The 22,716-nt window shown below is 36.4% G+C and overlaps 1 non-coding gene across 1 annotated transcript; it reads right to left on the bottom strand.

The window, feature by feature from the left end:
* Positions 1-10,637: 10,637 nt before the first annotated feature.
* LOC128286221 (small nucleolar RNA R71) lies at positions 10,638-10,744 on the bottom strand. Its single transcript, XR_008276765.1, has one exon. It is a non-coding gene; the product is annotated as a small nucleolar RNA R71 (small nucleolar RNA).
* Positions 10,745-22,716: the final 11,972 nt, after the last annotated feature.

Here is a 22,716-nt window from a genome sequence, read left to right as displayed (position 1 = left end):
TAACACCCCTTACCCGTTACCCTCGTCGGAACAGGATACAAGGTATTACCAGAACATAATACATACCATTAAACATAATCGAAATATAAATATGTCTTGAACAATATTAGCCAACTTTAATGGCTTGTACAAATTAGCTGGTCGAGTACTGTAACTAGTATTTTAAACCTAGACAAATATGACATGTAACAAAATAATTAAGGCTACTATACATGCCATAATTCAAAACGTTTAGTTCAAATACCCTAAAGTAGGATAGTGCGGATAGATCTTCACGATCCTTAACTCCCGAGCAAGCGGAGAACACTATAAGACAAAAGAGAGAAACAAAGTAAGCTTATAGCTTAGTAAGTAAGTATGTAAATACTAATTAAAAAAATCTAACATGTTTACACAACAATTCAAGTACATCTACTTTAACTTCACTATTCATTCCACTTTGATTAAGCTTTGTCTCTGCTGCGTCATATTCACTAAATAAATCATAACTCGAGTTACCAAACTCGAAATTCAAATCCGTAAAATTTCCTGAATCTAGACTCATAAAGCTTTTTGCTAATTTTTTCTATAATTTTTGGTTCAACCGATTAGTACAGTTTATTAGTTAAAGTTTCCCCTGTTACACAGCTCGACTGATCTGACCTCTGTTCACTACAAATTGAATTTCTCTCAGTACACAATTCAAACAACCCTGAAGTCTGTTTCATTTAAAAATAGTCTCAATAAGGAATTTAGGCATGTAAACTATATTTCTTAATTTGCTTTGTACAATTTTTAATGATTTTTCAAAGTTGGAACAGGGGATCACGTATTCATCCTGAGCAAGTCACATACAATTGTAAATATCTCAAAATATAGAATTCCTTTGCTTGCTCTGTTTCTTTTATATGAAAGTAGACTCATTAAACTTTAATTTCACATCTCATTCAACCTCTAATTATATTCCTCCTATTTTGGTGATTTTTCAAAATCACGTCACTGCTACCATCTAAAAACAGTTTTAATGCTAATTTCACTCTTTCACAAATTCTTTATGCTAACCTCATTTTATCTTATATTTGTATATACCACAAATCATTTTCACCACATTTCATTCACCATAAGTGTAGGTCCAAACCACAATGTCACCACAAAACCATCCCGTTGAACAATTCGGATCAATCCTCGATATTTAATGGTTTCAAAGACACGCCCCACCATCATACTTCGTTTAGTTCGGCTCTCTTGTACACATGGTGAACACTTAGTACCACTCATGCGACCCAGCCGATTTGTCTCGTAGCTCTCTTGTCTACATGGTGTCCGTCACTTGGAATCACGCATGCACCCAGCTACATTTATCTTTCACGTAGCTCTCTTGTCTACATGGTGTCCTTCACTTGGAATCACGCATGCGACCTAGCTACATTTATCTTTCACGTAGCTCTCTTGTCTACATGGGATACATCTCGTATCACACATGTGACCTAGCTACTACAGGGTGTCTCGTAGCTTTCTTGTACACATGATGTGCACTCGGCATCATACATGTGACCTAGCTACGCTCCATCTATTTTATTCGATTTTTCCAATGTTCAACCGGGATCTCTCTCTATTATTTATTTCCATTCTTCCAATAGTCGATTTATACTTCAACATCAGCTAGTATATACATATAATAGGCTGAAATATAAGAATGTACATGAAATTATTGTAATATTTACATACAAACTTACCTTGGTGCAAAATGTGGAAATTTTGCAATTTAGTCCAAAACTTTTCCTTCCCCGTTCAAGATCAATTCGCGTCTTTCTTGATCTATAATAACACATTTAGCTCATTTAATACTCATACTATTTATTTCAATCCAAAATCACATCATGGAAAAATTACATTTTTGCCCCTAACTTTTACAAAATTACATTTTTGCCCCTAGGCTCGGAATTAATTTCAGCCCTTATTCTTATGTTTTATGATATGCTGAACATTTTCTCTTCTACAACCACATCAAATTCTCACTCTATCATATAGTTATGAACAATAGGTATTTTTACCGATTATGCTTGCTTTTACTCGTTTTCACTTAAAACCGAGTAGCACAAGTTATTTAACATAATTTAAAACCTCATATTCTATCATAAAACATCAAAATACACAAATTTCACCTATGGGTATTTTTCCAAATATGAACCCTAGGTTAAATTATTACTAGCATAAGCTTAATCGAGCTTCCGGATTCCAAAACGTAAAGAACATTAAAAGCGGGCTTGGAATCACTTACTATGGAGCTTGAAAATTGAAGAAACCCTAGCTATGGAGAGAGGAGAATTCGGCAGCAACTAAGGAGGATGATGACCAATTTTGTGTTATTTTTCCCACTTTATTTCATTTAATATCCAAATGACCAAAATGCCCTCCTTACTAAACTTTCAAAAATTCCTTCCATGTCCTAATTTTGTCCATGAACTTAAAATTGGTCAAATTGCTATTTAAGACCTCCTAATTAATATTCCAAAACAATTTCATACTAAAACTTCGGGATGCAAATTTTGCAACTTATTCGATTTAGTCCCTACTTTCAATTTAAGCACTTTAGGCATAGAATTTCATCACGAAATTTTCACACAATCATGCAATCATATCATAAACCCCAAAATAATTATAAAACAATTATTTCTATCTCGGATTTGTGGTCACGAAACCACTATTCCGATTAGGCCCTAATTCGGGTTGTCACACCTTAACCCTATGACTTGTCCACAGTCATTAATTAATTAACTAAGTTTTATGTTTATTTAAGCAGTTTTCAAATACTAGGCCCAAAAACCCCTTACAAGCCCAAACAAATCCACGTACCTGTATATGAGCCACTAAGCCCAATCTCTTTCATATGGCCTATTAGGCCCAATCACATTTATGTGGCCCATTAGGCCTAAATCACATTCATATGGCCATTAGGCCCAAATCACATTTACAGTCATGCTAACATACAATTTTCCATCACATAGCATCAATTATCAATATTTTCCTATTATGGGCCCAACAGCCTATCGGGCCCATTTAGCCCATTTCGGCCCAGTTGGCCAATTCACAACCCAAGTCCATGGAATCGCCCATGGGCCTCAGGAAACCTATCAGTTTCCCCCTTACGAGTGTTCGCACACTCGCGAGACTACCGTAGCCAAACTTCTGGCTTTTCGACATTTCGGCTTTTCAGCATTTTGGCTTTCCGGTATTTCGACTTTTGCCGATCTACTTGTGTGTGCAGTGTATGTACACACCTGGTAATAAAGCGTGCTATGATTTCCTTAGCCCCGAACCTACTATCGATATCACCCTTCAATTAATCGCGTGCTTAATACATATCTTTACCAAAACCGAAACCTCACCCTTCACCGTACCTTGCGCGACAAGTTATAACAGTCCCTTCTTTAATCACTAACCACGATCAACCCCTAGATCTGCACACTTAATTATTAAAACTAGAATAACAGGTTACATGTATCTAACACAAGTCCCCCTTCCCTTAACTATTACCATTCGGCCAACTGAGATCAAGAACACTTACCATGGTCTCTCACCTGAGGAGCAAATCGGCAGGGATCCAAAGGACTGGAATTTGATACTAATCCTACCAAAACCGATTGCAAGAAATGAGGAATAAAGTAATTGATACTTAGCAAAAACCAATTGGGAGAGCAAATACTTACACTAGAATCGACTGAGTGGAAAGGGTAGTGGCGACACCAAGGGTACTCGGCCAAAGAGGTGTTCGGCCCTTAAAGGTTGTATGGTAAACAAAAGATTATTCGGCACCAAGGAAAAAGGGAAAAAGAAGTCGGCTAAACCAAAAGTGAATCAAAGAAAATTGAGTAGAGGAAGGATGGGAAATCAGCACAAGGAACAGAAAGAAAAACAAGGGTTTTCTTTCTTAGGAAAAAGTCTGGCAACAAGGTGAAGGAGAATTCGGCATTAGCCTGGTAACCACCCATTCGGCACCTATATATAGCCTCTATAGCTGAATTTCCCAGGCCCAAATTCCCAATTCGGCTCCACCTCTTCGTCACTCCTTATCTCCTTATTTTTATCCCTGATAACCCCTTGATCCTCTCCTCAATTTTCTCCTCTTATCACTCCCTATAGAGTTCAAATCCAACGCCACCTCTGTCCATCTTTTAGCAAAAATAAATCCCTCTTTTGAGCAAAGTGGAACTAGAACCCCAGACCTTTAACACTAGCAACACGCCACTTATCCCCTAGGCCAGCAGGCTCTTTTCTGTCCAATTTTCCCTTCATATATTCAAAAGCCCACCTACTTGCCATCAGGGTTCTTTTAATAATTAAACTATAATTTCTTTTACCCCTAGGTTCGAACTCAAACCTTGACCGAGACCTACCATCACATAATTAACACTTAACCAGAAATGCTAAGCACAAAAAAAAGAAGAAAAATTTGAGATTTTGGGATATTTAGGTTTCGAGATTTTTGGGGCGTTACAATCTCAACGTATATGAGTCGTTAAAATCATTAACGTATTTTTTCACAACTTGTCTTTGCCTGTTGAACTGTTCGGAATCATTAAGGATAGTCGAAAATCTCATAAGCTCTACAATGCTATATCCCAGATTTGGTCTTACATGTTATCACATATCTATACCAATGTCCCAGACATCGTCTTACACGTAATCTCAATACAATGCCAATGTCCCAGACATGGTCTTACTTGTAATCACATATCTATAATTTAATGTCATGACATTTCTATCCTATACTATTCCTAAGGTTTGTACGGGACTTTCGGATATCTTAACTTCGTCAATTCATGCTCGTATTTTCTTGTTCCACATTCATAATAATTCAATAGCTAGTAAACACATATAATTCAATTTAAATATATTTATTTGCATATGAACTTACCTCGTGTATGAAATAAACGAATAGAATTGACTATTCGTCAACTTTCGTTTTCCCCCGATCTCAATCCAATTTCTTTCTTTTAGGATCTATATAAATTCAAATTAACTCTTTTATTCCTCAATTCATTCAATTTCATCCAAAGCACACAATTTGGGGCATTTTACACATTAACCCCTATAATTTCACATTTCTTACAATTTAGTCCTTATTTCACAAAATCACAAATTACACAATTTCTTTCTAATTTAATGCTAGCCAAATTTCATATAGCTTCATAACAGCCCATATTTTCATTTATTTCACACATTTAACCACACATTTTCCTCTTTTCACAAATTAATCTCTTTTATGCAATTTCATTAAAAATCACTTTACAAAACATGATAATCTATCAACAAATAATCATTTTCCATCATCAAACATTCAAGAACTCAAGCATTCATCAATAGCAACTTTCAAAATCATCAACACTTTCAAAAATTGAAGCATGGGCTAGTTAGAACACGAAGCAACGATCACAAAAATGTAGAAATTATCAAAAACGGATCAAAATCGTACCTTAATTTCTTGAATATTCAAAATCGAATGAAGAACCCTAGTTGTTCTTATTCTTCCTTTAAAATTCGACTATCAAGATGATAATGGTACGAAAATTTAATTTTGTTTTACTTAATAATTCCTTATTAAACAATTTACTATTTTAACCTTTATTAAACCATTTAAAAATCATCATATTAATGCGCATTTATGTCAAAATCCACTATCAATGGTCTAGTAACAATATAAGGACATTTAATTTAATGAATCATAGCAATTAAGCACTTTTAACTTATAGCATGCTACTTTTGTATTTTCCTCAATTAAATCCTTTCAAATTGAGTTATTAAACGATAAAATTAGCTCATGAAATTTTCACATATACATATTCACATGCTATAAACACCAATATTAAAATAATTTTACGACCTCGGATTCGTGGTCCCAAAACCACTGTTCTGATTTAGCTAAAACTGAGCTGTTACATTTGACATCAACCTACAATCAACATTGTGCATATAAACAAGCCATATTAAGGTATCCAAAACAAGCAAAATCAAGCTTTAAGCATGTAGTATATTCATATACAACCAATATGCCCTTAGGCACCTCAAATGAAAATTCATAAACATGTGCAAATATAAACACAATTTTATCATTTAACCAACAAAGGTTTCACTAAAGCTAAGCCTTATTATGCCACTTGATTTACCCTTTAAAAACATACCAAAATGTACCATATATGACATACAAAACTAGCTCCAAGTGGTCAAATAATTCACATATAACTTGTGACACTAAAAACACCAAATAAGTCATTCAAACAAGTACCAATTCACAACCATTAAAGGCTTACACAAAATACATATTCAAACCACCATTTTACCTTCCATCATTCTACCATATCAAGCCATACGTCAACCATATAAGGCAACTTATATACATATCAAAATATGCCATTTTACCAACACAAGGCCAAAATGCAGACCAAACAAATGGTCATTTCCACAACCAAAACACATAGGCTAACATTAGCCAAAATAACCTATACATGCCATTATAACCAAAATTAAACCAATCGAATGTACCAAAAAGCTTATGGATAGTGTGATATAGCTTTGTCAAGCTTCCAACCTAAACGAGCTTCTGATTCACTATAAAACATGAAAACATACACAGAGTAAACATTTAAGCTTAGTTAGTTCATATAACATAGAATTTAACTAACTATTTCTTCAAATATAAGGTAAATAATCAAAGCATATCCCAACATATATTGGCCAAATGCCTAAGCACATATACCTCAACCATGTTAGTCATGTAAACATATATATAAACCAAGTCATGGTTGAGCTCAACAATTAATCAAATTGCATATACATGTATCATCCATTTCATATACTCATATACCATGTAATATCATTTTCCATGTAACTAATATCTATACCTGTAATAGTTTGTATCGAACTCATGTCATAACGTATCAGAACATTGCCCGTTGAACCATTTATAATATTGTTGGATACACGGAATAGCTCACACATATTGTGCTAAATTGTAATTCGTCAATTCCTATACATGTATTCTCAAACGAGCCATGAATCGGTATGCTCTCACGAGCTGTAAATCGATAAGCTCATACGAGCTGAGAATCGGTAATCCCTAATGACATGTCATTTGTATCCTACGAATTCTTAAGGTTCAAACGGGGCTTGGTAATCGTCGTACCTCGTCAAATATGCGGTCAAGATTTATATATGGAAATTATACAAATCACATACATATAATTCAATTAAAATATGTAAATACCCAATTTAATTACACAAACTTACCTTGACTAATATTCGTAGATACGGAGGCGATTAATCCAAGACTTTCTCTTTGCCTCGATCTAACTCCGTATGACGACTAGCTAGATCTATACGGATAAATTTAACTCAATTCAACACATAATTCTTTCAATTTAATCGAAAACAGTTTTTGGCAAAATTACCATTTTGCCTCTGTGCTTTTAAATTTTTTTGCAATTTAGTCCCTAGGTTCGAAAAATGAAATTCAATCAATTTAACCTTTATCCAAGCTTAGCCGATTTTTATACATATTAGTACCAGCCCATATATTTCATAAATTCACAATTACACCACACAATATTTTTCACTTCTCAATTTAGCCCCTAATTGATAATTTCATCAAAATTTCTTTTACAGAAGTTGTTTATCTAAAAACAACCATTCATTTTCTATCATCAAACTTCAAAACTCAATCGATCTTTTTCTTGAGTCTCTAGCTTCAAAATCAACATGTCTTTTCTCTTTACTCATCTCCTCGACTTTATGTTCTCAATCAACCAATACAACGAATTCTTTCAGCTCAAGAATTCCAACCAAAAGCTTAATGTCCTTATTTAACCCTTCTTCGAATCTTTTACCAATAGCGGTCTTGGTCGAAACACACTCCTAAGCATATTTGCTCAATCTGAAAAATTCTCGCTCATAATCTGATATAGTCATACATCCCTGTTTAACCTCTAGAAATTCTGTATGTTTCTGATCTAGAAACCTATGACTAATATATTTCTTTCAGAAATAAGTTTGGAAAAATTCTCAAGTGATCCACTCTCTTAGCACAATAGAAATTAACGTGTTCCACCAGTTATAAGTCAAATCTTTCAATAATGATACCGTGTATTTAACGCACTCAACCGGTGAATAGGATAACTTATCAAAAACCTTGATTGTATTATCTAAATAGAATTCAGCTCTCTTGGGATCATCTTTAGTAGTAGCTTGAAATTCTTCAGCCCCAAACTTACAAATCTTATCGACAGGTGGTTTACTAACTTAAGTTGGTCCCATACCTTAAGGAATAATAGGAACTGGTTGGAGAGCAGAAGGGGGTGGAGGTTGTTAAGCAGCCGAGTTCATCTGTACAAACTCAGTGAACCATCATTCATCATCTAGAAGAAAGCTTCCTTAGTCTTTCCTCCTCGACCCTCAGATATAGCCTCGTACCCTCAGATACGACCCTCAAATCGTAGCTCTAATACCAATAAATGTAACACCCCTAACTCGTATTCATAGCCAGAACAGGGTTACAAAGTATTACAAGAGTTTACAGTACAAACAAATAAAATTTTAAACATTTCGTAACATACTAATACTGATAAACCGTAATTTATACATATTTTTATCCCATACTTAGCATATTTTTGGATGAATTATCTTTAGATATGGTGAATTTGATGCTCCTAACCCTTAAGTTTCATGTTTTATACTTAGGTGAGAAAAGGAGAGTAAAAAGAGTGATAAACGGACCAAAAACAAAGAAAATGGGTGAACGTAGGAAATCAACACCGCCTGGACTTCCTCACACGGGTAGTTCACACGCCTGTGTCTATTTAATATATTGCAACACCGCCTAAGCCACCTCACACGGGCGTGTCCCTGTCGAGCCCAAGTCTAGTCCTATTCGGAAAAGGCCACTCTTGAGGGTTTAGAAGCATTCTAAAGCCTATATAAACACCCCATGAGGTACTTGAAAGGCACACACAGAGTAGGAGGCAAGGAATTACTTGAAGGAAGTCGATTGATCCATCTCAAAAGCTAGATTCACCTTCAAGACTGAAGATCTCCCTTCAATTCCCTTCAAGAGTTCTTGGGTTTTCTTTATGTTTTGTTATCATTATTCTTTTGAGATGTTTTCTTTCATAAATATGAACTAAACCCCCTAAACACCTAAGGGGGATGAAACCTAAGACGGATCTTATTATTATTTTCTGAATTATATGATAAATATTTGATTTGTTCTTAATTATGTGTTCTTAATTCTTGCTTTGATATCCCAGGATATTAATTCAAGTTTTGATGTGCTTATTCAGAGGAGCAAAAGTCCCTGTCTAAGAGTAGATCTAACATAATTAAGCGAGTTGATTGCACGCCTAGAGATAGGGTGACATAATTTTGCTTGGTTTGGGGGAAAACCAAAAAAGGGAATCCATAAATCGAGTTAATGCAACACTAGGGGTTTTAATTAGAAAGAGATTTCAATTAATCAACCTAGGGTTAGACTTTGTTAGTCTCGAGAGAGATAATAATATAAATTAGGGATTTCTACGGATCAAGTCAAATGAATAAATCGTCTAATTCAGAGTCAATAACAAGTGAAGCCTAGGTGGATGTTTCCTTAGGTATTGTCCAAATCATTCAGTTTTCCCAAAAGTTATTTCCCCAATTCACTTTTTGTGCATTCTTAGTTTAATTATTAGTTTAGATAAAACAAACCCCTTTATTTTTAGTCTAGATAATAAAACAAAAAAGTTAATACTAGTACTTTTAGTTCCTTTGGGTTCGACATCTCGATCTTGCCATGAGCTATACTACTGTTCGATAACGTGGGCTTGCCTTTGTCGTGATAATAGTTAGTTTTCAAGAATGGACATTCATAAATTATAAAACTTAGAACGATTTGTTCACATCAAGTTTTTGGTGCCGTTGCCGAGGAACTAAGATATTAGGAACACTTAATTTTTATTACTTTGGCCATTTATTTTATTGCAATTTAAATTTTATTTTGATTTTTGTTACTAAATTTTCCTTTTCCTTCTGGCAGGTTTTTATAGTTTATGACTAGAAGAAACCCGTCGAGACCAATTCTTTTCGATAGTGAGATCGATCGCATAACTTGCAAAAACCAAAGAGAAATAAGGAAAAGCCTAAGATACACAGAGAAAGAGCAAGAGGACGATATTTCCACCACAACCGAGGAGATGGCTAAAAATCAAGAAAATCTACTACCTCCTACAATTGCTATTGATCCAGTAAATTAGAATCCTTCTCCACGCACTATGTATGATTATGCTAAACCTACTTTAATAGGAACTAAGTCAAGTATAGTTAGGCCTGCTGTTGCTGCAAATAATTTTGAACTGAAACCTAACATGATTCAAACGATACAACAGTTTGTTTAGTTTGACGGTTTGCAGGACGAGGACCCAAACACTCATTTGGCAAATTTTCTGGAATTCTGTGACACTTTTAAAATCAATGGCGTTTCTGATGATCCCGTTCGCCTTCGGTTATTTCCTTTTTCGTTGAGGAACAAAGCTAAATAGTGGTTGAACTCATTACCACGAGGGTCAATTACTACTTGGGAACAAATGACCGAAAAGTTTTTACTTAAATATTTTTCGCCGGCTAAAACTGCTAAGTTGAGGAATGACATCTCTTCTTTTGTGCAGATGGATCTCGAGACACTTTATAATGCATGGGAGAGATACAAGGATCTTTTGAGAAGGTGCCCTCACCAAGGATTACCACTCTGGCTATAAGTTCAAACTTTTCAAAATGGCTTGAATCCTTCGACTAAACAAATGATTGATGCAACTGCTGGTGGGACTATCAATAATAAGACACCTGTGGAGACTTATGAATTTATAGAAGAGATGTCACTGAATAATTATTAGTGGCAAGTCATGAGGACAAAGCCAACAAAAGCGGTCGGCGCTTTTAACGTCGATTCGGTCACCATGCTCTCTAATCAGGTAGAACTTTTGAATAGAAAATTTGATGGTTTACTTGGCTCTTCACAGGTTCACCCAGTAATGCAATGCAATACAAGTGGAGGAGGAACGAGCAATTCAGAATACCTACCTTATGGCCATAACATGGAAAACGAACAATTAAATTATATGGGTAATAATCCTCGACCTCAAAATAACCTATACAGTAATACTTATAATGCAGGGTGGAGGAACCATCCCAACTTCTCGTGGGGTAGTTAAGGGAATCAAAGGCCACAACATCCTCTAGGTTTTCAACAACCACCTTACCAATAGGAAAAGAAGCCGAACCTTGAGGAGATGCCAACAAAGTTCATCTCGGTGTCAGAAACTCACTTTCAGAATGCCGAAACAACACTTAAGAATAACAAGCATCGATCCGAGGGCTTGAAACTCAGATAGTAACAAGCATCGATCCAAGGGCTTGAAACTCAGATAAGACAGCTCGCTAAACTAATTTCTGAATGACCACAATGTAGCCTACCGAGTAACACTGAATCTAACCCAAGGGAACAACTCAATGCGATTACCATTCAAGATAAAGAGGGGTTAGTTGAACATGAACCAGAACCGAGGCAAGAAATTATGGTAAGTAAAGGTAAAGGTGAGACGGACCACAATGAGCAAAAACCAGTAAGTAAAGAGTATAAACCACGGGTGCCATACCCTAATGCGAAATAGTAAGACCGCACAGATGAACAATTTGGTAAATTCCTTAAACTATTAAAGAAATTGCATATTAACTTACCGTTTATTGAAGCTCTTTCGCAGATGCTAAACGCGGTTAAATTTTTAAAGGAGCTTTTAGAAAATAAGCGGAAGTTGGATGAGGCATAGCATGTGGAGTTGAATGCAGTTTGCTCAGCCATTCTACAGAATAAGCTAGCCAACAAATTGAAAGATCTAGGGAGTTTTAAGATTCCTTGTTTAATTGGTAGCTTAGATGTTAATAATGCATTGGCTGATTTAGGGGCTAGGATTAATGCCATGCCTATAAAATGTTGAAACTAGGTCTTGGGAAATCCAAACAAACTAGGATGAGCATTCAGTTAGCCGATAAAACTATTAGATTTCCTAGGCATATCATTGAAGATGTACTTGTCAAAATTGATAAATTTATATTCCCAATTGATTTTGTTGTTCTAGACATGGAAGAGGATAGTGACGTGCCTTTAATTTTAGGAAGGCCCTTTTTAGCAACTGCTAGAACTATAATTGATGTTAGTATAGGTGAACTCACACTTCGTATGGGTGATGAAATAATCACTCTTCAAGCTCAAAATTCTACTAATACTGATCATGTGGTGCAACCTTCTTTGCAGGAAACACGTTTGGAAAGCATACATGAGCCTTGCTCAAGAAACAACAAAGGACCCATCTATGAAGAACGAAGGCTACAGATCAAAGAACTAGATGAGTGGCAAACACCTGTCAAGGAAAAACCAAAAGCGCACGAAAAATCGAAGCAACACCACAATGAAAATAGGGATGGAACGAAGTAAATTAAAATTGGGGATAAAGTATTGTTAGATGAAAATGACCCCCCAAATTGCTACTCTATAGCACAATACAGACAGAGCAACTCCCTTCACGGTAATGAACATCTTCCCGCATGGTAAAATCAAGGTAACACATACTGTATTCGGAACTTTTAAAGTAAATAATACTCGAATCAGACCTTATTTTGATAAAATTGATAGCAGAGGTGAGGAGTTTCAACTCTTCAACCCACTGTAATCACACGAAATTGAGATAAGTCGAGCTTAGACTATAAATAAGCGCTTCTCGGGAGGCAACCCGAGCACTAATAGTGTTAACTTCTTTAAATTTTAGTTTTCAACATTTAAGTCACTAACTAAGTACTTGAACATAGGTTTTTCAGAAACCACACGGCCAGGCACACGAGTGTACCTTAGGTCGTGCTTATACCACGGGCAGCGACACGGCCGTTTGAGACGGCCCTGTAAAAATAGAGCGAATGTTTTCCCCAACATGGGATTTGATACGTTGCCACAGTCGTGCGACATGGCCGTGGACGAAACTGTCAAAATAACACGGGTGTGGAACATGCCTGTGTCTAGAAGCCGTGGTTGAAATTGAGAAATTAACACGGGCATGTGACACGCCCGTGCCCACCACCATGCTCGAGACTGTGAAATTAACACGGGCGTGTGCATCCATACATGGGCGTGGGAGAAGCGAACAAAGCAGGACATGGCCGTGCGACACGGTCGTGTGCACCAACACGACCAACGAACACGGGCGTGGGCTGAATTTTAGACACACCTCAAATTTGAAAATCCCGAAACACATGGGCTGAAATAAGGGCACACGGGCGTGCCCCATAGCCGTGTGTCCAACAATCTATATAAACCTCTCACTATTCATCATCCCCTTCCCCAAAACCTAACCCTAGCCGTCGAAATCCTCTCTTCTACCACCGACCGGCCACCCCTAGGCCTCTTATCTCCTCCTATTTTTCTCCCCTCTCTCTTCTTCTCCGCTTGCGTGACCCACACGGCCCAATCACCCACGTCCGTCACTAACCCCAGCCGTACCCAAACTTCACACTATCGCTCCTTCGACCACCGGTCCTCTTCTAACGGTTTTCTCTTTTCTTTTACTTTCTTTTGATGCTTACTAACATGATTTTTTACCCTATTGTTTACTACTAATTATTTATTGTCCTCATTCCTAGGATTTAGTTCACATACTTTGTACCATAGTCTTACCATGCTTAGCTACTTTCATCTAGTTCGTTTTTAATTTAGTCATGCTATCACTTTGCCTTTTTCCATAAAATCTCTATCAAGTTTGATTGCTTTTGGTTGAGTTTTGTTAGTGTTAGTAATTTTTGATTGCATTTGTCAGTTTAATTCATGATTAATTCCTTTTCGAATTTGTTGATATCTTTTACATTCATTAAGATATAAGAGTAGTTCTTCTTGTAGGTATATCATGTCAAATCCATGCAGCAAGAAGACTACCGTTCCTACCTCGAAGTAACGCAAAGGAGCAGCATTCTCCTCGGGTCCTACTGTCGAGATCTGGACCCATTCCTCCAATTTCCATCGGAACCACAGGAAGGGCTATTCCAGATATTATGGGCTCGACCCATAGGTGTGGGTCGCTGCATTGACTGGACCGCACTAGAACAAATCCAACTGGCTGACGCAGTTCCGGCCCTCCTGACGACTGACCCATGAGGGCTATTCTTTGAGATCGTCGAGCCAATGTACCTCGAGCTTATACTCGAACTCTGTTTGACCTTCCACCTTCAAGTTGTTATGACAGAGTTCGATGATCTTGGAACGATCCAGTTCCGTCTCGGCGGTTTAGTTCTCTAGTTGAGTGTATCTGAGTTCGAAGTCACACTGGGACTATATACGGAGGAATTCATGGACAACGACGACTTCACAAGTCTCCATCGCCACATCCACTACTCTCCTTCAAACTGCTGGAGGGCCCTCATTCCTACTTCGGCCACCTATGACCCTAGTCGCTCCATGGCATCGGCTCTCGCCCCATCCCTGAGATATCTACACGCCATCCTAGCCTACACCTTGACAGGATGGTGAGAGAGCACCAGCGTTGTCAACACTAACGCTTCCTATTTTTTATGGACCATGGTGAATGGGCACGTGTTTGACCTCACCTATTTCATTGCCCTCACCATTTGCCATCAGACGGAGTGGCATAGGAAGGGAGTCATCTCCATTGGCCCTTATGTGACTCGTCTAGCATGGTACTTCAGTCTCCTCAACACGGTGGTGCAAGTATCCTCCCTCACTCTCATTGGTTAGATGTCTCCACAGGGTATCCCGAGTTTGCTGCATATGAGGATGATCGAGTAACGACGTGGATTTGATCCTCCTTAGTACCGCCTAGTCCAGTCAGCCGAGCAAGAGGACCCAGAGGACATTACTGATGATGTCCCTCCTCCTCACAAGGATCCAGCCTCTCAGCCACCACCTATTCATCGTCCACTTCATGCGGCAGCTTCACTCTCTGACATCTTTGAGCGCTTCACTCGATTTGAACAGTAATGTTTTCAGTGCTTTGATCACATTGATGCAACTCTACATCAAATTTTTCAACACGTTCACATCTCATCGTCGTCCCCACCTCGCGAACCATCTAGCGATGAAGATGTTTAAAGACTTTTATTTATTACTTTTATGTTTTTACTTTTATCTTTTTAAAACTACTTTTTATTTAATTTTTCTTTAATTTTATTGTTACTACATCCTTAGGTTTATAATTTATATACTTTCAGCCATTTCTTTACGAGTAATCATGCTTCTTTATATTTCCTACAGAGTTATTGATTCTATCGCAGTTATAAAGAGCTCCAAAAATCACTATTACTTAGGAACTTGAAATTCCACGGGAAAAGGTTCTCCACGACTGCCATGTCCTGCCCGACCACCCCGATAACCTCTTCGTTGGACACTGTGGTTGTGGAACCCAACCTCTACCACCACCGGAGTATCCTCCTCCAATCTCATCATTGCCTTTGCCGATTACTTTCCATGACTCCAAGTCAAGGATTCCATTCATTATTCAGGAAGTTTCACTTCTCCCCCTATCTTATGATCTTATATCTATATTGTCAGTAAATCTATCTTTGTACATTGAAGACAATTTACATCTTAAGTGTGGGGGTCATTTATATCTTTATCAGAAAAATCCCTGAATTTTGTCTTATTCTCACGTGACTCACTCATATCACTATTAGAATGAATTTGGATTAACTTATGATTTTTATTGATATGTCTTGGATTAAAACATAGGCATTCATGCATTGATTGTTTAAACTTTAAGGAATTAGAGAATAAAGAATGATAAGTTAATTTTTGAGAATTAAAAATTTTTAGGTTGTTTCCTTAAGTTTAGGTATTATCTTGAGTTGAAATTCATAGGTTAAACATCAAAAAGCCATAATTTTTGTGAGATCTTGAGCCTTTAAAGCATATATTATTTCTTTCATGCTCACTTTTATTATTGCTATGAGTGCGTCAATATCGAATTGTTATTCTAGAACTTGCTTGATTATACATGCCAAGACCACACATTTGATTTGATATGTTGAGATGATAAAGGCACCTAGGTTTAACCCACTCACTCCATAAAAGCCTACCTCCGTAATTAACCCTTAGTGAACCCCCTTGAGCCTAACAAGCCATTCATTGACTTACCCTCAATATTAACCCATAACTCATTATTGTTGAAATCCCCTCAATTAATTTGATCCTTATTTTTGTCGAGATTTGATTTCAATAAATTTCTTAGCTATGTTTTATTTTTAGCAAAGTTCTTTAATATTTGATTTGTTCTTAAAAAAAAGTATGAAATTATGTAATGCTTAGATTAAAACGATGTTATCCATAAAGAAAAGCTCAATTAGGAATGTAAATTATCAATTGTAGTATTTTTCTAGTTAGGTAATTTTTCAATTCAATCTCGATTTTAACCTTCTTTTTCAGCTTGTAACCACACTCCCTAACCAAAGCCACGTTACAACCCTCTAAAGACCTTTTGATTGATGTATCATCTCAATATATAGTGGTGGAGATTTGATTTTCACGCAAGCCTATGGTAATAACTTTTCATATTGACTATTGAGTGCTAAACTTCTTGTCCTTAAACACCTCGACTAATTTGAGTGAATCTTTAGTGAGGATGTGAAACTCTGTGATATTTTGAATCAAAGGTGATTACTTAGATGAGGGGAGACACCTATGTTTACGTAATAAAATGCTCAACTTGGAATGTTTGAAACTTTGATGTTCTTCGAGTTGAATTTTCAATGTATTATTACTTATGGATTATTTTGAGACACTATTGATGAGAATTATAAGTTGAGAAGAATTTATTTTGATGAGGATTTTGCTTGACGACAAGCAAACGCTTAAGTATAGGGGCATTTGATAAACTGTAATTTATACATATTTTTATCCCATGCTTAGCATATTTTTGGATGAATTATCCTTAAATTTGGTGAATTTGATGCTCCTAACCCTTAAATTTCATGTTTTATACTTTGGTGAGCATAGGAGAGTAAAAAAAAGAGAAACGGACCAAAAACGAAGAAAATGGGTCAACGTAGGAAATCAACACCGCCTGGACTTCCTCACACGGGTAGTTCACACGCCCGTGCCTATTTAACAGATTGCAACACGGCCTAAGACACCTCACACAAGCGTGTCACACAGGCATGTCCCTGTCGAGCCCAAGTCTAGTCCTATTCAGAAAAGGCCACTCTTGAGGGTTTAGAAGCATTCTAAACCCTATATAAACACCCTAAGAGGTACCTGAAAGATACACACAGAGTAGGAGGTAAGAAATTACTCGAAGGAAGCCGATTGATCATCTGAAAAGCCAAATTCACCTTCAAGACTGAAGATCTCCCTTCAATTCCCTTCAAGAGTTCTTGGGTTTTCTTTATGTTTTGTTATCATTATTATTTTGAGATGTTTTCTTTCATAAATATGAACTAAACCCCCTAAATACCTAAAGGGAATGAAACCTAAGATGGATCTTGTTATTATTATCTGAATTATATGATAAATATTTGATTTGTTCTTAATTATGTGTTCTTAATTGTTGCTTTGATATTCCAAGATATTAATTCAAGTCCCTGTCTAAGAGTAGATCTAACGTAATTAAGTGGAGTTGATTGCACGCCTAGAGATAGGGTGACATAATTTTGCCGGATTAGGGTGAAACCTAATAAGGGAATCCATAAATCAAGTTAATGCAACGCAAGGGGTTTTAATTAGAAAGAGATTTCAATTAATCAACCGAGGGTTAGACTTTGTTAGTCTCGAGAGAGATAATAATATAAATTAGGGATTTCTACGAATCAAGTCAAATGAATAAATCGTCTAATTCAGAGTCAATAACAAGTGAAGTCTAAGTGGATTTTTCCTTAGGAATTGTCCAAACCATTCAGTTCTCCCAAAAGTTATTTCCCCAATTCACTTTCTGCACATCCTTAGTTTAATAATTAGTTTAGATAAAACAAACCCCTTTATTTTTAGGCTAGATAATAAAAAGAAAGTTAATACTAGTACTTTTAGTTCCTTTGGGTTCGAAATCTCGATCTTGCCATAATCTATACTGTTGTTCGATAAGGTGCGCTTGCCTTTGTCGTGATAATAGTAAGTTTTCAAGAACAGACATTCATAAATTATAAAACTTATCACGATTTGTTCGCATCAAATATTCATATAAACAATTTCAAACGATTTCTTTACCTTTCGTAATAAACTGCCCATCTGCATTACATTCACTAAAAAATTCATATCTCGAGTTACGAAACTTGAAATTTAAATCTGTAAATTTTCCCTAAAACTAGACTCACATATCTATTTACTAATTTTTTTTCCAGAATTTTTTGTCAGGCCAATTAGTACAGATTATTAGTTAAAGTTTCCCCTATTTCTGTGTTCGACTAATCTGACCTCTGTTCACTATGAATCACTTTTCTCTCTTCACAGAATTCAGATGATTATGCCGTTTGTTTCTATTAAAATAGACTCAATAAGAAATCTATACATATAAAGTATGAATCTTAATTATTTTTTTAAAATTTTTAGTGAATTTGTAAAGTCAGAACAGGGGATTCAGAAATCACTCTGACCCTGTTCCACCAAAACTCAAATTCCTCATAAAATACAACTCATTTACCTGTGATCATTACCAAACATTTTCTTACCACCCAATAGCCATATCATAAGATCATATACACAAAATGATTATAATGCTATACATGCCATACTCAAAATATACACGCCACTATACCAAAATGGTCCACGGATAGTGTGAGCGAGCCTCTGACCGTTCCCAATTTCTGAGCTGGCTTGTCAAAACTACAAAGAATGGAAAGGAGGGAGTAAGCATAAATGCTTAGTAAGTTCACATGTAAATAGCAAGTAACGTAATCATGCAATCCAACATAAAACATCATTTGCATAAATATCACCAAGACATTCATGTTACATTTGCATTTACTATCTTACCATGATTTCATCATACCAAGTTCTCAACCTGAGGGTTTAAGTGCATACCTGTCCAAATTTTTTCATTCACCACACTTACCAACATGTCACCTTCGCCTTAAGTATTCTCCTTATTCACTTAAGATTCACCCATTGCACACATCAAAATATAATTTGGATACACGGATTGCATGCACATAAGTGCCATACCCGCAGCTAGACAAACTCAATAGCCTGCAGAAATTATGTAGCCAAGCTACCATGTAACCCGCCCATAAGTGAACTCGGACTCAACTTAACGAGGTCGGGCGTTCGCATCCATAAGTGAACTCAGACTCAACTCAACGAGTTCGGATGCCTAGTTACATCTCACAAACTCGGACTCAACTCAACGAGCTCGGAACTCAAATATCCTAGTGACATGTCACTTGTATCCTAATCTATTCCCAAGGTTCAAACTAGATTTCCCTCAATCACACATCTTTACTGTCTTCCACGGAATGTCGGAACCGATACTAGGTAGCATTTCATATTTCTTAAGTAGCTCACATAATTTGCATATTACTAAATAATAATCCACAAAGCATAATATTTCTCGATAATAATAATCATATCATATAAATAACATTAAATTACTTAATATGACAATTATGTTACTACATTTACACATGAACTTACCTCGGTACAAAATGTTAGAAAATGAGCCTATTCCTCGTAAACTTTATTTTCCCTCGATCACGACTCGAATCTTATTTCTCTTGATCTAAAATAAAAAATTTAGCTTATTTAATACTCACCTTTATTAAAACAGTCCTTGACTCAAACTTTGTAAAATTACTTTTTTGCCCCTAAACTTTTACGTATTTACACTTTTTCCCCAAGGCTCGGAAATTAAAATTCATCCTATTTTCTTATGTTTTATGACATGCTGATCATTTTTCCCTTCTATGGAAACATCAAATTCTCACTCTAACATGTACTTATGAACATTAGGTATTATTACCGATTGTGTCGTTTTACTCCTTTAGGTATTTTCGTCCCCAAAAATCTTTCCAGTAAACAGGTGTGGGTATTGATTCCTCATAGTTTCCTCGGGCTCCCATGTAGCCTCTTCTACCTTGTGCTTTTGCCACAATACTTTCACGAGGGCGATACTTTTATTTCTTAGTTGTTTGACCTCCCGAGCTAAAATCTGAATCGGTTCTTCTTTGTAAGTCATATCCGGTTGTAACTCAATTTCCTTCGGTGAAATTACATGTGAAGGATCTGAACGATACTGACGTAACATAGATACGTGGAACACATCATGAATCTTCTCTAATTTAGGTGGTAATGCTAATCGATATGCTACTAGTCCAACTCTTTCAATTATCTCATACGGTTTGATAAAACGCGGACTCAACTTGCTTTTCCAACCAAATCTAAGAACTTTCTTCCATGGAGATACTTTAAAAATGCCTTATCGCTAACTTGAAACTCGATTTCTTTTCATTTCAAAATCCACGTAGGATTTCTGTCTATCTGAAGCAGCTTTCAAACAATCTCAAATCACTTTCAATTTTTCTTCAGTTTCTTTAATTAGATCAACTCCGTAAATCTGGTTTTCTTTCAATTCAGTCTAATATAATGGCTTCCGACACTTACGATCGTACAATGCTTCATAAGGTGCCATCTTCAAACTCGTCTGATAACTATTATTGTAGGCAAATTCTACCAACGGTAAGTATCTTTCCCAACTACCTTGGAATTCCAGTACACAACATCTGAGCATGTCTTCAAGAATCTGAATTACTCTCTCTGATTGTCCATCAGTCTGTGGATGCAAGGCAATGCTTAAATTTCACTTCATACCTAATGTCTCTTGCAACTTTTTCCAAAACTGCAATGTAAATCTTGGATCTCTATCCGAAATGATCGACAAAGGTACTCCGTGAAGCATAACAATCTCACTGATATACAATTCAGCCAACTTATTAAGAGAAAAATCAGTGCATACTGGAATAAAATGAGCCGATTTAGTCAATCTGTTGACTATTACCCAGATGACATCTTTCTTCCTCGGAGTTAACAGCAACCTTGATACAAAATCCATAGTAATTCGATCCCACTTCCATTCGGGAACCATGATAGGCTGAAGTAGTCCCGAAGGCACTTGGTGTTCAGCTTTCACTTGTTGAAAAAGTAAGCATTTTGATACAAACTCAGAGATATCTCTTTTCATTCCGTTCCACCAATACATTTTCTTCAAGTCATTATACATTTTTGTACTGCCTGGGTGAATTGACAAACAACGACTATGTGCTTCATGCAAGATCTTTTGAATCAACTCATCATTTTTTGGTACACAAATCTGATATTTTTAAACATCAAGCAACCATCAAAATCGATTCTAAAATCTTATCCTGTATTAGCCTCACATTGCTTCCTCTTGGCTTCCAAATCTTTGTCACTCTGCTAGAATCGAACCATCGTCAGACACTGTCAACTGAGAATTCATAGCTCTCAAAGCAAACAACGACTTTCTACTCAAAGCATCGGTAACCACATTCGCTTTCCCCGGATGGTAGTCAATCACAAGCTCATAATCTTTCAATAATTCTAACCATCTCCGCTGTCTCAAATTCAAGTATTTCTGTGACATCAAGTACTTGAGACTTTTTTGGTCGGTATATACTCGGCACTTTTCACCATACAGATAATGTCGTCAAATCTTCAAAGCAAACACTATAGCAGCCAGTTCCAAATCATGAGTCGGATAATTCCTTTCATGAGGTTTCAACTGCCTCGAAGCATAAGCCACCACTTTTCCTTCTTGCATAAGTACACATCCCAAGCCATTTAGAGAAGCATCACTATACTCCACAAATTCTTTACCTGACTAGGGTTGTACCAACACTGGTGCCTCAGTCAATAACTTTTTCAATTTCTCAAAGCTTTGTTGACATTCTTCCGTCCATTCAAATTTAACATCCTTTTGGAGTATTCTTAGGAGTAGCAATTATAGAAAATCCATTTAGAAATCATCGATAATAACCAGCTAGACCCAAGAAACTTCTAACCTCAGTTACATTCTTCAGTATTTTCCAACCAACAATAGCCGAAATTTTACTGGGATCAACCCATATACCATCACCTGAAACAATATGACCCAAAAATCCAACTTCTCGAAACCAAAATTCACTCTTACTAAATTTGGCATACAACTGCTTATGTCTCAAAGTTTCCAAAACTATCCTCAAGTACTCAGCATGCTCTGTCTCATCTTTTGAATAAATTAAGATATCACCAATAAATACCACAACAAACTTGTCCAAGTATGGCCGAAATATGCGATTCATTAAATCCATAAACATAGCAGGAGCATTTGTCAAACCAAATGGTAATGGCTGTACCTTGTTCTAAAAGCAGTTTTAGGTACATCTGACTCTTTTACTCACAGCTGGTAATATCCAGACCTCAAGTCAATCTTTGAAAACTATGTTGTTCCTTTTAGTTGATCAAAAAAATAGTCAATTCTCGGCAACGGATACTTATTATTGATTGTTACCATATTTAACTGCCGATAGTCTACACACAATCTCATTGAACCATCCTTCTTTTTCACAAATAATACGGGAGCACCCAAGGTGAAAAGCTCTGTCTCACAAAGCCTTTGTCAGTCAACTCTTGCAACTGTGACTTTAATTCTTTCAACTTTTTTGGTGCCATTCTATATGGAGCAA

This window comes from Gossypium arboreum, chromosome 12 (genome assembly GCF_025698485.1).
Source record: "Gossypium arboreum isolate Shixiya-1 chromosome 12, ASM2569848v2, whole genome shotgun sequence".
In the NCBI taxonomy this organism is placed as follows: Eukaryota; Viridiplantae; Streptophyta; class Magnoliopsida; order Malvales; family Malvaceae; genus Gossypium; species Gossypium arboreum.
This window is presented reverse-complemented; position numbering and strand designations above follow the sequence as displayed.